Here is a 15865-nt window from a genome sequence, read left to right as displayed (position 1 = left end):
ACTATAGGCACCTACATATTTCACTAATTGATTGAAAATAGTCCAAGGAATAATTCAAATTTTCATAAATATTTTATATTAGTCTTTGATATTGAAATTGAAGAAACTTTCGATGAAGATAAAGCACGATTGAAGTTACTATTCTTAACCTTCAATTACTTTATTTTATAACAAAAAAAAAGTATACTTTGAAAATGTCTATCTAATAGAGTTTGATATTCGTAATAGCGTCCTGCGACTGTAAACGCGACTGTGGGTTCGATTCCCCTCGGGGGAATGACAATTAATTAATATTTTCATTTCCTCGTTTGCGTTTTGCGTTAAGTTTCGACAATTGACACAGAATATCTCGAAGATTCGATGGAAACGTGAAATAAAATGTCTAATAATAAAATAAAACAAAAACTTCTGTCTTCTTCTATTTCTGTTTCAACACATCAATTTAAATCGGGTAGGTCGTGACCTCTGTTTCAAATTCCAAATCCCATCGGATTTATATCCAACTGTCCTTATCGTCAGTGATGCATAGATCGTGGTAATGTCGTTGCTGTTTTTTTCCATTTAGGAGTTTTAACCTACTTTAATTATCTCCCACAGTGTCAAACTATATTATGACAAATATTATAGGTATATAATAAAAACTATTATGAACATTAAATATTCAATTGTATATACCTACTATATAAGTAGCAAAAGATTACTCGATTCAAAAATATATAAAAAATAAACTTAGTATATAACTAAGTTTATTTTTTATATATTTTTGAATTGAGTAATCTTTTGCCAATTAAATATAAGTATGTAATTATGTATTGAGCATGACTATTTAATTATTATTAAATAAAATCTTAGTGCTCGAAAATGGTCATCTTATAAACGCATTGCTTATTTGCAGTATAATGTTGGTGTTTTATCTACTTTCTGGAAGATTCTATTAGGTTTCGAGAGCTATACTTTTTTATATTTAAGGTAAAATAATGTAAAATATACAATCGTCGGTCGCTATTAACTAAATGGTATTTTGAACATTCCTAAAGTGTTGCGTATTAAATCTACCAAAGAATACATAATGGTATTCTTATGTTGACCTAAAATTCCTTTTCCTCCAGCACTTACAGATGTGGTGGCTGGATGTCACATACCGTGTTTATCGAAATCAGAAGAAACTAGCATTATAATTTAAAAAAAACTCCTAAATGGGTTTGGAACCTACGAAAACAAAATATATATTTACTATGATTTTTTCATATAATCTGTGTTAATTGTATTTGTCAAAAATAAATATAAACAATAAGACTTTTTTATTTTGTACTTTTATAAAATATACATGCTACATGTGAACCACTCCTTTCATCATTTTTGCACATTGTTCATAGAAGTAAGTTAAGCAAAACATGCACAATCTTTTTAATTAATTGCTGCAGCTACGGCGCTCCATTTTTAGCAGTTTTTATTTATTCTATGGAACTCACGTTGCTCTTAAAATTTATCTGTAACATTTTGTTCTTACAATATTGTATATATGTATCTATACTTTATGTTATACAGCTGATGAGTTTGTTTGGTTCGACGCGATAATCTAATAAACTACTACTTCATGGTTTTAATGAATCCCACTGTATTAGGTTCCTAGGTTCCCTCTGCCTACAATGTGTAAATATATGTTTAAACCTTCAATAAGGAACGAATCAAATGTTACAAATTAATTTACTAACTCTACGAGTATACCCAGTCCCTAGCCACTGCTAACAATAAACTGTTTTAGAATTCATTAAAGTGCTCTCAAAACTGTCATGTACCTGAGACACAACTTACTTTGGGTTTATGTTATCAAAATGGGGGTTCTGGTGTTAAAGTTTACTAAGTTAGGATATAGTGCTTTTATTGATGTTTTCCAATTCTCTGGTTATCTGTAAAATCGGCTTGCAAAAAATAATATAACGTGACAACGTCGTAAGAAAACATCGATGAAAATTTATATACTTTCATGAATTCATTTAAATTATTATTAGTGAATTATTGCGGTTTTTTAAATAAATTTATTTGTAGGGATACCTGCAAATAAATATTTAAAACCTCCTAAACACTTTTTACTGATTTCCATTACGTACAATTTGAATAAGTATGTGTAATGTTTTTCAATTTTACCTTTCGACTCCAAAAATCCTTGAGCTTAGATAGACTGAATTGGTTCCCACGCCAAAACCAATTCTGTCTATCTAAGCTTTAACGATGATTTAATTAATGTCCGGTATAAGTCGCTATTAGCTCTGCAAAATTTACTCAAAAATGCATCCCAGATGATAGAAAGTTACCACATTTATGAATATTTAATTCTGGAAAGAAACGACACACATTGCACAGTCAGATTTGAAGATATAAGATCTTAAAGACTTACAAAAACGCCAAAAATACGCTTACCTATTTTTTTCATAAGCCCAAAAAAGTTAAGCCCTAGTATTAAGCCCTTATTTAAACTGTATTAATATGTATTTATATTATGCTTTAGAATTCTATACTCAATTAGAGTAGATATTTGACGCTTGCGTTGGACATAACTGAGAAGAATTCGCGATGCGTCAATAACTCGCGGTGTTCAGGTGGCTTCCCGGGGGCTTCTGGCAATATGCCCTTACGGATATAGACAGTCTCACATACTTTTCAAAACGTATTCGTAATGACTCATATAATGGCAACGTTTTACCCACTTTTGTCACAAACATTTTAATATAGGACATTTCACAATGTTTTTGTAATAACAATTTAAATTTTGTCTGGTAGTTCGTTCTTGTGGTTTGTTGTATGTAGAAATAAATTAGTATTATTCGTAGTTGCAAAACATTGTAAAATATTACCATTTATTTTGCAGATGTTATTAAGCTTTTATTGTCAATATCGGGATGAAACCCGACACCCACCTGAGTTTCTGCACCACTGCCCTCAATTTACAATGCTTCTTAATGTGATATAACCTTACGTTATCCTTATGTATATAGATAATAAATTTTGGCAAAAAAATCGTATATTTCACATCACGCGATGTAGGCAATAAATAGCTATCTACTTTAGCAATGTACCTATGTAATTGATGTTTAAGTTTCTTACATATTTTTTTTAGTTAGACTCATATAGCAGGCAAAAAAAAAGAATAATATAGTGTAAAGTCACGCCCTTCTACATATTCCGCGTCGAATTATTGTATGTTGAATGGTGAAATTCAACGCTACGTTTTGCCTTACCAGACCTAAAAGATGAAGAAAACAGTTTCTTTATTTTTAAATTTTCAATTATAACCGTTAGAACTTATACCCCTCTTTTACGTTTTTATTATTATAGTTGGATACAATTATGTGAATATAATATACAAAAAATAAGAACTATATGGCTTTTGTAGTACAGTTACTATGATATAGGTAGGTACACACTTAGGTGGAAATGCCCAAGTGTTTTATAAATATAACGTAAATGTACTTCACTACGATTCGCTTCACCATGATCGATATCGAAACCACTAACGACTTCCGTTGGGACATCACTGTAAATTTAAATTAATTGAATTGATATTAATTAACTGAAAACTGAATGTCAATTTGACTAAGAATATTTAAATTGGAATTGTAAAACTAATATGCCAGGATCGCATACAGAATACATTTTCTAATTCAATTAAGTCAATCCAGCGTTCCATTAAATAGAGAACGCCGACGTTCAATTACATAATAAGTAGATGATGTTGGGATCGTCTTTCCTCGGGAGCTAATAGGAGTTAACGTTTATTTTGATACTATTATCTTCAGATTTCTTTATTACACTACTAAGTAAGGGAAGGACAGATTTGGATATTAATTATGTAAAGAAAAATAAAGCATCGTACCTCAGTATTATTTAGAGTAGAAAATAGAACAATATTCTTCTTTTTCTTCTTTGTCGTTTCGGTCTTGACAGAGCGGTCCTTTTTAAAGGTTGGTGGTGGGCCACACAGTCCTAAATATTAGGCCTCTCATAACTTGTAGATATGGATGTACTAATGAAAACAAATTGGTGAAACTAATACATAATAAGAAATATTTGGCCTGATGACAGACGTCTAGTCTAAATGTTAGTTACCTTGGCAGTTATTCACCTGAAGGTCTTATAAGATTTATTAGCTCATTCAAATAAAACAAAATAAACAAGCAATATAAAAATCATTAAAATGATTAAATGATTAATTTAAATACATGATTGTTTGCAGTCCATCACTAACAACCAATGTCTATTCATAGAAAAACTATTACATATATCCTTTCATATATAAAAAGAATTATTTAGAAAAAATATTGTCGCATCCATAGTAATTAGTTGAAACAGGTAAAAAATCGATTGCTATATTCCTTTATCCGTAACAGTACTTTTGATGCTTCTTTCTGTACCTTCCTATCAAAGAACATGAATTCTTTGATACCTCTATGCGAGATTCACTGAAAGTCTGCAATTTCAAGTGACTAAAATGACGTTATACCTGATGTCTTATATAGCTAACTATGTATCGTACATTTATGATATCGAGCGTGTTGTTATACTTTTACATATGCAGCATAGTTTACGCTTATATTACAGTAGTAGAAATGTTAAGAGAATGCATTTTAGTAAAAGTTTTAAAAATATATCTTAGGTCCGTTAAGGTTGCTGTTGGATCCATTGAATTTTTCTGCCTTTTCTAAGTTGAAGAATAATATAACAGTAAGCCAAGCCCAGTCTTCCTATTGAAGTAATTACTTTAGAAACTTTTAGAAATAATCGATGAGATATTTTCTTCACTTGTTTGAGACCAATCGTAGCGCAAGCAGTTTGTACAGCCACGTAGGCAGGCAGTTTACAAGGCAAAACGTGACGTTGAGTTCCGCCACTCAACGTGCAATGCCTACAAAATTTTGCGCAAAATGGAAATGGAAGTATCGTTAAGGTAAACAATAGGAGTCCCAAGTTCCCTCTGCCTACCGTGCTAAGTGTGTGATAGAGCGGGAAGCTAAAAAAAAATAGTTTCAATGTATTTAAAGTTGCAATTGGGTTATGATTAAAGAAAGACTTAATTTTATAAATAATATTTAAAAAAATATTGAATGTCAAAAAACATTTTACATACCTATCTATAAGTACGAGTATGCTATATCTTTGTATTTAAAACAGTTATCTAACACTAACAGTGAACTAAATACAAATCTAATTCAAATATAATTTATCAGATTAGCCTATTGTTAATGTGACAGTCGCACGAAACCTTTAAATAAATTCCACCAGCCTGTACAACTCAAAAATTCACTAAGCACGCTAAGTTTTATCAGTTTTAAAATTATTATTTAAATTCTTTTTGTAAATTAAAATTATTTTAAAAACTACATAAATCAGCTTTACGCTGTATCCCGCCCACACCAGGTAGACAGAGGGAACCAAGTGTTAAGACTCTCCGTTTCTCACTTTCTGCCGAATTCTGGAGGCATTGTGTGTTGAATGGCCGAACTCAACGCCGCAAACAACATTTTAAATATTAAATATAATATAAGTAAAGCAATTGAATACAAAGTCAACACGCTAAATGACGACAAATAAATGAAGAAAATGTCTTCAGCGATGTGGAAAAAGGTTTTTAGCGACGTATAATGAGTTTATAATTTTGTTTTATTTATCAACCCTGGTCTTTTTACTGGAAATAAAGATGAATCTTTAAACAGTTGTCTTTGAGATGAATTTCAATATAACAGAGAATTTATTCTAGTAGTAGATGGACATAAAATAAACTGGAGGTAAGAAAATCAATGAATATGATGTGTACCTACTATATGAAGTGAACTTCATACATTTCTCAGCACACGTCCATATAATCCTTATACCTGAACTTAGTTTTGAGGGAGGTTATTTAGCATAAACCCAATTTAATAAGGGTGATATTAGTCTTTTTGTTAAATTTTACTATCTTCTAAAATAATACTAGTAAAAAAATTAAAGGTTCCTAAAATTTTTTTTATTAGTTAATAGTTAGTTATTATACTTTCTAAAAATAAAATTAATTATATATTATACAAGCATCCTGTCCAATATCCTAGACAACGTATTCAGAAATAATGCAAACAATGTTTACTTACTTGTGAAATGAAAGTGCCTCTTCGCAATCGATATCATCCGTAGCAAGAGCACGGCGCATTTCCTCATATAAACTAAAAGCTTCCTGCGAATGTAAGAAGCTTATAATAAGAAATCCACAATAGATGTTAGGTATTTGATTAAAGTATGTATGTATACTATAATAATTTTGATCGAAATTGAAATAATTTTATATTTTTCATTTTTATTTTCCGCTGCTCAACACGGAATGTCTTGAAAATTAGGCGGAATGTGAGGAACGGTTTGTTTTAATTCTAGGTTCCCTCTGCCTACTCTGGTATTTGCAGGTTAAAGCGTGATGCTAAAATAATAATCGAAATTGTAGTGTAATATCTCTATAATTATAATATTAAGAAAACAATAATAAGTGCAAAGTCGGTTTAAAGTGATTTAATACCTATGTATTTACGTCTATAGGTTTAATTGAAGATACAAACTATAAGCTACTTAAATCAAAACAGTATAGTATTAGAATGAAACAATGATATATGAAATGATCATAACCCAATTTCAATTTTAATAAACACCATTGCAATATAGGATTCGTAAGGCGATTCGACATGCGCAAGCCTGCCGTTCAATATAGGCTCTTAGAATCTGTAGCTAGCTACCTTTAAAATGTAGGTTCGTTAGTTTTGTTAACGGTTATTGCAGAAAACTCAATTATTTTGATTTAAAAACATATGAAGAGATAGCGATTACAAAACTTAAACAATTTGTAGAATAAACTAATACAGAGTTACCGCGAACTAGTTTTTGAGTGAAATAAGAGAGATATTTATTTCGTTGAAGTACCTACTTGAAAATTCAAGAAATGATAACTTAAAAATACTACAATAATAATGGAACAGAACTATTTATTAATTATTACATTTATTAATAATTTATTTGCTAGTTTATTTAGTTTTTCCTTTCTTATCACAGATAGTGACCTCGTTTGACCTTCCGAAACGATGTGTCGATATTATTAGAATGTCATGTGCACGAAAACCCATCGGAGAGCGTGTATGAAGAGATTGATAAGAAAAAAAGTATGCCGTGACCGTAATGTTTGACGCTCAAATCCCTCTACCTGAGTGTGTGTTTAGGTAAAAAATTTTATATAATATATATATTTCAACTTTATTTCGCATATAGCAAGATAGGTAGAGAGAACCCAATATCACGATACTCCGTCCTTCTCTTTCAGCCCGTAATTCCGTGTGAGTGGCGGAACTCTAAGTCGAGATATTTTTCATCATTTTATTTTATCTGGGTCCATGATTTACTTTACAGAATGTTTCTTATATGATTAAGAAACTGTCAATTAAAACGGTATACAACAAATCCTTTCATTGTAAATAGACTACAAAGTATATTTTCAATATGGGTAAGCTTTAAATGAAATAAAGTTTAAACAACAAAACAAGAAATGTAAACATTGCACTAAAAGGCTTTTAAAATGTAGAGTTGTGTATAAATAAATTGGATTATCAAATATCGTTATTTATGGAAAGATATAGATAACAAATATTTTTATCTAAGGTTTTTAAAGATTTTTTGCTAATTAGTGATACATTTTAAAGAAAAATCTATCCTTTAGAACTAGGAAAAATGATTTGTCATAAAGACCTTTATGACAAAGTTACAACCTAAAAACAATATTAGTAAAAAATATTTACTTATTTCTCTTTATTATATTAGGCCTTCTAATATGAATGATAAGCAAAAAGTAAATATATTAAAAATATTAAATCAGCATTAAATCCACTAAAATTACTCAATTTTCGTACATTATTTCTCAAATATATGAAGATTCAATAAATAAAACAAACTAATTTGTCAATAATAAATATATTAGTAAACATGCATATTGTTAAGTAGAAAGATTTAAATTCAATAGAAGTTCACATATTTCGCGATGTTTCAAGCATACTGAGCATATCCTTTGTCAAGGCTTTTAAATAAACTTGCATCGAATATATCGAATATTGCCCACAATAAATCTTAAATTTGCATAATATTCTAGTACTTGATTTATATATCTCGCTTTAATAGATATTTGTAAGTACTATATTTTTGTATATTTTAGCGACTTTAACTAGTAAAACTAAATATAGTATAATATGTAATAACATATTATTGGAATAACAAAATAATGTTGAGCTATCTTTCGTTTGCAGAAGGTTGTAGAGGCCCGCCCTTACGGCCATAACACGACCGAAATAATAATAGCGATTTAATGACACATATATTATAGATTTATTATTTATTTGTCATCTGTATTCTGTATTTGTACTGTCTAACTAATATTATCTCAAAAATTGATACTTTGATTTTTTTTTGTGTTGATAGTCAATTGAGAAAGATTATAGGTTTAACCGCAAGAGTAATAATGAATAATATTACAGAAATGGAAGAGTTGGAGAGCTTCCGTTATGTGACGGATATCCTATTTAGATTAGATTACGCGGTCGAAGCCTCAGTTTAAAGTTCATAATAATTGACGTTCAACTAGTATGTGTTACTAATCTGTCATAAATATATCTAAACATTTATTTTTGCGTTTGAAACTGAGAAATAACAAAAAACAAAAGCTTAGGTTAAATTATTTGGAATATAGCAATTTTATATAATGCGTTACTACTACAAGGTTTATAATTATTAACCATTGAATAATACTTAGTTAGATTATACTATATCAAAGATACAAGAACAAGCTGAAGAGGTAAATTAAAAGTGCTTTGTAAGATAAAATGTGCTATGAAAAGAAAAATTAACTTATATCGTTCTTCTAAGACCTTACTATTAAAGCTTGATTTATGTTTTTTTAACAAGCTTAATTTATGTTTTAGTAATAATTTTGATGTATTACGGTAAAATGTTGAAGATTAGATTGTTTCGGCTTATTAACAAATGTTAACATGCATTTCTATTAAATAAATTGAGTAATTATAGGAGTATTTAGGTGTTTGTGTGAATGTATGTATTAAACTATTTTGTGTTCTCTGAATATTGGTTTATATATTTCATGTACTTTTTGCACCTTTCTGCCTTCTTTTCTAAATTTAATCCTTCCGTTTTTTCTTTGGTTGCCCGTAAGAAATCGCTTTTAGTGATAAGGCCGCCATTGCACACTTGTTAATCGTATTTCTAATGAATTGTATTTTTTTTTCTTCTCGCTTATTTGTGCAATAAAGTATTATATTATTATTATTATAATCATAAAGACTTAGGAATGTTATAAAGTATTCACTAGTAACACTTTTTCAGGGCTAAGTTGAATTAAGTTCAGAATTAAGTCCTAAAGAGATTTCTGATGCTTCATTTACATTTCAATTTATTTCGATTAAGCTTGGTTAATGATTTTTTATGAAGTTAAATATTCAATTTTTCTCTTTAATATTTTTCTATATTAGAATTCCGGAAGCTTTGCCTGGACACTAGAGTGGTGAAATAAATATTTTTTAAAATATTTCTCGTATGGAAATCGAACCCAAAACCTGTCATATTATCAGTCTAAACACTTTGTGCCCCCGCGCCACGACTGGCCTCCTTTTTATTAAATAATCCATTTATCGAGAAAGGGGAAATATTAATGCAATAGCCCAGTGTACCTACGCTACGGTCAGACTTACCTCGGGCGCTTAGAATATGACAAATACAAGAATAAAGTAATACTTTATTTATAATTATATACGTTATAATTTACATTTATTCAGGAGAATAAGCCGCAGTAAAAATTAGTAAAACTGAAAGAGATTTTTTATCATCTCATCATTACATTAGATTTATGATTTAATAATAAATCAAGTTTTAATAAGATAATTAAGTATAGGGTCGTCGAGTCGAGCTCTACGTTATATAATTTTATCCTAGTGTAGATAAATACTTGCAGCGAGTCCATATATAATTTAATTATTTTGTTATAATATTCTCCAAATTCTTCAATCTCTAAAATACTAAATATTAGGTTTATTTTATAAATGGCATTTATTTATATAATATGCAATTATTTTCATCAAGTTATTTCTTATTAAGTTATTATTTCAACCTGGAGCACCGTTTATATTCGCGTTTGCATAATGAATGGGATCATTACTTCAGTAATGGCTTAGAGCGATTCGTCACAACAGAATAGTTTGTTTGGACAAGTTCCCCCGGTTACCCTAATCCTTAAACACCGAGCCAGTAATATACATACAAATAATATAGGTATACTTTCGCAAACACAAATACCATACTTCATTACATTTATTTTACGTAGTACGAGGGAGTAGGTGTAAATCTTTTGTAAAAACAACTGAAGTGGACTCATTCACACACTGCACAGCGTTGATGTATGTATCGAAGGAGAAATGAGCGGAGAATGCTTAGGCGGAACGGGCTGCTTTTATAGGCTTACATTTTCACCAAAAAATATTTTTTTGTTATTTTATAATTAGTTTGCTTCCTGGAAATAAGCGAGTTCATTTCAACTCTTTTACTCGCTTGTTCCTATCAGCGCGATTATTTGTTGGTAGAGATACAATTGCAACTCTTGCAATTGCAACTCTTGCAAGTTCAACGTAATCCTGAATGAGTCTGCCCTGCTCGCGGTTGTAACCGGATTTTAGGATCATAAGTAATATTTATAGTAAATCGCAAATATGATATCAAATTATAGTTAAAACCCCAATTAAATGGGTAATTAAAAGGATTTAATCGTTATTGGAAAGTGCATAGCAGTGGCGGACGATAAGCGCAGGCCGGGCTCAGCGCGGCGGCAGCGGCAGTCACAGTCGGTTGGTAAGCGCGGTCACACGCGCCCCGCGGCCCGACGCCGTCCGCCGCCGCCTCAGCTCCTACTAACCTCAGGTAAACACTTACTGCATACAAAAATTACTATGGATATCGTATGCAATCCTACTATCTTCCTCTTTCTTCCAGTCAATGCGAGCTCGAACAATTTTGTATGAAAAAATAACTATACTTACATCATAATTCTACTTTGTTTACATAATGTATGTATGTCACAAGTAGATTTGGATAATTATCAATTTTTAAGAGCTTTGTTTTAAATGTTATTTTCGTAGAGCAAACCAACGTCTGCCCTTAATGACATTTAACGTTGTTTGTACTAGAACATAAATATATAAATAATATTTTATATATTAAAAGACTAAACTAAAGTGTGATACAATATTACTGATTGTTGTTATAATGTGCTTATAAAAACATATTGTACGTAATACCGCAATTATGTAAAATAAAACTGTGGGTGGTAATTGCTTATTAGGTACTTGTATGCTTAATAAATACTCAAATACACATTTAAAATAAAAAATATTCTATATTAAAATATATATTTGTATGCAAAAAGCGTTTACAACTATTATGAGTCTTATCTAAATCGACCTTCAGATGATCCCCAATATGATCTACTTATCTAGATTAATGTGGTATCTACATCATAGCAACGATCTTATAAGAATATACACGTGGCCCACTTTTTACTAAAGTGATGAAAATTGAGCCGAAGAAAAGTTTTATAAGGAGGAATTTGTCATCGAAAGACGATATTCGGCAAAAGTAATTTTTCCCACAAATTGCGAATATTTGGAAAGCAATATGTACAAAGATAGCTAAATTGAACAGATCTGATATGTCATCATGATAGATCACTGCATATATTCCTAGTTCATGAGACTGGTTTGCTACTGGCACAACTAAAAATTATGATATAAATAAAGTAAATTGCTTTGGTTGCCATTATATAATGGTAAAGAAATATTTACACCAATTCGGAATTCCAACATCATTGCATGGACAGTTTAACCGAGAAGGAAGGTCTGCAATAGCCGGTAAAACAGTTGCATCTATTCTCAGACCTCAAACCTAGAGTGGCAGTGATTACACTTCTTGTTTATTAAAATGGCAGATCTGTGATCGTACAATAAAAACCTACTTTATCGTCTTCGTCGCTTCTAATTTCAGCAGGTTTTAAAAATCTTACATGCATACTTATATATCAATCTTACAAGTTTAATTTCAAATCATTACAAATAAATATTTATTTACGTTTATATTTCCATATCTTCGTTCTGGTGCCGAGGCAAAGCCACTCAACACGCAATGCCTCCAGAATTCGGCAGAGAGCGGGGAAGGGAATGCCTTAACACTAGGTTCCCTCTGCCTACCCTGCTGTGTGTGGGATACAGCGTAAAGATCATTACAAACCACTAACATATTTCCTTAGCATTGGATATTACCTTAAAAAAACTTTTTTGCGCTATTCTTTTTAAAAGTTTTATGCTATAGTCAATTTAATAGTATCAGTAGAAAGACAAGGATTATGATTGTGCTTTTAAATAAACTGAATCCATAAAATCATCCATAATTTCCAGTTAGGATACACTGTACATTGTACATACATCATTTAAAATTCTAGTAAACGAACGTACTTCGTTAATAATAATTGAGTTTTTCTTCTGCAACATTAAAATTCATGGTCGTATTATATTTATAACATAAAAACTTAACGGAACATCGTATTAATTTATTTTGTTATTTTAGTATATAATACGAATAATTTTATTACGTATACAGTAAAAATAAATAAATACAAAGTTATTATATCAATTCAAGTAATAATATATATTACTTCAATGAATATACTTTCTATTATATGAAAGATTTATGAAATATATATATGAAAGAAATCTAAAATAAATACGAAAGATTTATGAAAGAGATGGATACTACTTTGAACTTGCTAAAATAGAGCGAAACTCCTAATTTTATTCTGTTATCCAAATTAACTCCAATACGGGGGTAATTTGTTCCAAATAAAATTGTGAGATAATTTCACTTTATATACATTTATTCGCAAATTACCTGCCCTTTTTCAAAGGTTAGAGTCAAGTAAATGTATTGTTGTTTAAATATTAATGGGTTTACGGGAAATGTAACGATGCCTTACTGTTTAACGTTAAGATACGAGTATAGCTGTCGACTTAGTTATTCCTGTGTAAACGGTACCTACCTACCTACATGCCACACACGCTCTTTGTCTATGGTACCTACCTCATAAAGAAGTAAACCGCTTAGAATTTAGAATTAGAAGAATTATGAAAAAAGATAAAATTAATAATTATTATATGTACTTACATATATCAATAAATACAATATCATTATTTATTTTTTATCATAATATATATATATTTTTATCATATAATGACTACACTACACTATTCATTTTTACATCGTTGAAAATATTGAAGATAATTAAACATAGCCTTCACAATTTTCAACTTCTTTACATCTAAAGCAATTTACATTAACTCGTTTCCACGTTCACTACAAAGGTTATAATATTATTGTTTTTTATGTTATAATATCAGTCAATGGCTATTCGTAGGGGCATAGGCATGTGTTTGTAAATGCCATACGAAAGGGTTGTGTTCGATTCCCAATTGAGTAAAAAAAATAGTTCATATTTTCATTTACTCGCTCTGGTAACTAGGCAAATGACGTACCTTAAAACAATGTTCCCAGGTCCCCTCTGCCTCCTTTTCTATATAGCTTATAATTTCAGTCATTATAATTGATTTCCTAATTCCTTTATACACCTGTAGTCATAACTAACGTTTTATTTTGGCAAAACGCCAAGCGAATGATAGAGAGCTATCTTTATTACATTTACTAATTGATTCAGTGAATTATATGATTACAATAGTACCACTATACTTTAGAATTAGTCAATATATAAGTCATAACTAAATCTACCTTTTATTATCTATTTAAATATGATATTTGTCAAAAATAATATTTATAAATGATTAATGTGGCGTTCATCAAGTTACAGCTTGTTTTTTTTTTTACTTAATGACTTTGGCTCAAGCAATAACTTTTTAAGCAAATTTTGTTCGCCTCGAGGCGCATTGTCTACTGACAAAGCAATGTTTCTGTATTAAAATTAATTACATATTTAAATAAATTTAATAAATTAATTAAATTAACTACATAGATATAGGTAACCGTACAAAGAGGATCATTTTAATATATGGGTGCATTTCTGTTAATATAAATTTTAATAAATTCCTTTCGAAGCTCGTTGGCAATTAAATTTAATTCTCCATATAATCTAAATATACGAGTGTATACTAATATACCGTCAAAATACAGCTACCTTTAGGTATGTGTTATTTTATCATGTTTGTACACGCGCTAAGTGAAAAGATGGATTTGATAAAACGAGGAAATATAAAGGAAAAAAGAAAAGAGTGTTACGGCATACTCCATTTTTCTTTTAGAGCAAAAAATACTCCATATTTCAATAGAGCTAGATAAGGTTTTCGATTCAATGGTTAAAATTTATATACACAGTACTATTGAAGCCTAGACTATTGCTTTATAATTTTCTTTTGTTTCGACTTTCTTCGGTAATTTTGTATTATTTATCCCCTAGAGGCTCGTGCTCGCCTTACTCGAGCGTTTAAATTCTGTAATCTACAAATATCATTTGTGTCAGAGTAAATCTAGTGAAGCATTGCGTGTTAAGCGGCGGAACTCAACACCGGGCTTTTTGCCTTGGTGCTAGTATAAGAAATATTAAAATAATAATAATAAATATTATAATCTATTTTTATAATCACGTGTAAAGGATTCTTAAATTACAATTTATTATTTGTTCAAGACCACGTCTTTACACGCAAAATGAAATATTATATAATAACACCTACATCGTACACCCTAAATCATAAGCTACCAAAATAAACTAGCAAAGTTAATGGCATCTTATGTGCAGACATGTTCGTATAAGCGCTTCCATTATTATAAATAACTAATATTAAAATATTTGTTACGTGGTTTCGATTTTGCCAATGCCTCAAAAATTCTGCGGAACGTTGGACACGGAGTGTATTAACACTAGGTCCCACTGCCTACCCTGCTATATGAGGATATAGCGTAAAGCTAATAAGTAAACATTGCAATAAATAACGAAATTTATTTTGCAAATAACTGACTCCTTACATTTAAAAGGGCAATGGAGGAGAGATATTTTGTGTATTGAGAAGATGTCGACTCTGATAATATGTTAAACGGGCATATACATCAACAAAGCTTAGAAATATCCAGGGAACATTTAAAAAGGATAATGGAAAGTATGCGGAAAATTATTTGATCTTCGATTTATATCAACTTTTTCAGATTTAGAAAGAATGGAATAATTTATATATTAATCCAGTAATACCCTGGTATTGTCTTTTAATATAGCTATTTGGATATGTTTTTACAAAATGTAGTGGGTTTATTTTAATAACATAACATAATCTTCTTTAATTATTCCCATTTACATTTTGTATTAAAAGTAGCTTTACGCATTTTAGAGGGGTAGATAGAGAGAACCGAGTGTTAAGACACTCTGTTCCCTACTTACCGCCGAATTTTTCAAGGTATAGCGTGTTGAGTGGCAAAACTCAACGCCAGGCTTTTACTTTGGTGTGAGAGCGAAGAAATATAATGTATTTTTGTATCAACATTAATTTTAATTTAATTACCACCCTGAAAACAAACAATGAAAAACAAATTTCAATTATTAATTTAATTCATAATTAGTATTTTATATCATAAAGTTAAATCACTCCGCCGAATGGAAATAATAAAATACGTTCAGAATTTTATTACCGTTTTCGACGTTACCGCCATTATTTCCCCAGTGTGTTATTAAAAATACTTCAGCACGAATATAATGAGCGAAATC

At 30.1% G+C, this 15865-nt stretch overlaps 1 protein-coding gene across 10 annotated transcripts in view; it reads left to right on the top strand.

Moving 5' to 3' along the window:
• dnc (phosphodiesterase dunce) overlaps positions 1-15865 on the top strand; it is a 197296-nt gene that overhangs the window by 90466 nt on the left and 90965 nt on the right. The gene's annotated exons all lie outside the window — the stretch shown is intronic.

This window comes from Heliconius melpomene, chromosome 13 (genome assembly GCF_056956725.1).
Source record: "Heliconius melpomene rosina isolate 202511_hmr_F chromosome 13, ASM5695672v1, whole genome shotgun sequence".
NCBI classification, from domain to species: Eukaryota; Metazoa; Arthropoda; class Insecta; order Lepidoptera; family Nymphalidae; genus Heliconius; species Heliconius melpomene.
This window is presented reverse-complemented; position numbering and strand designations above follow the sequence as displayed.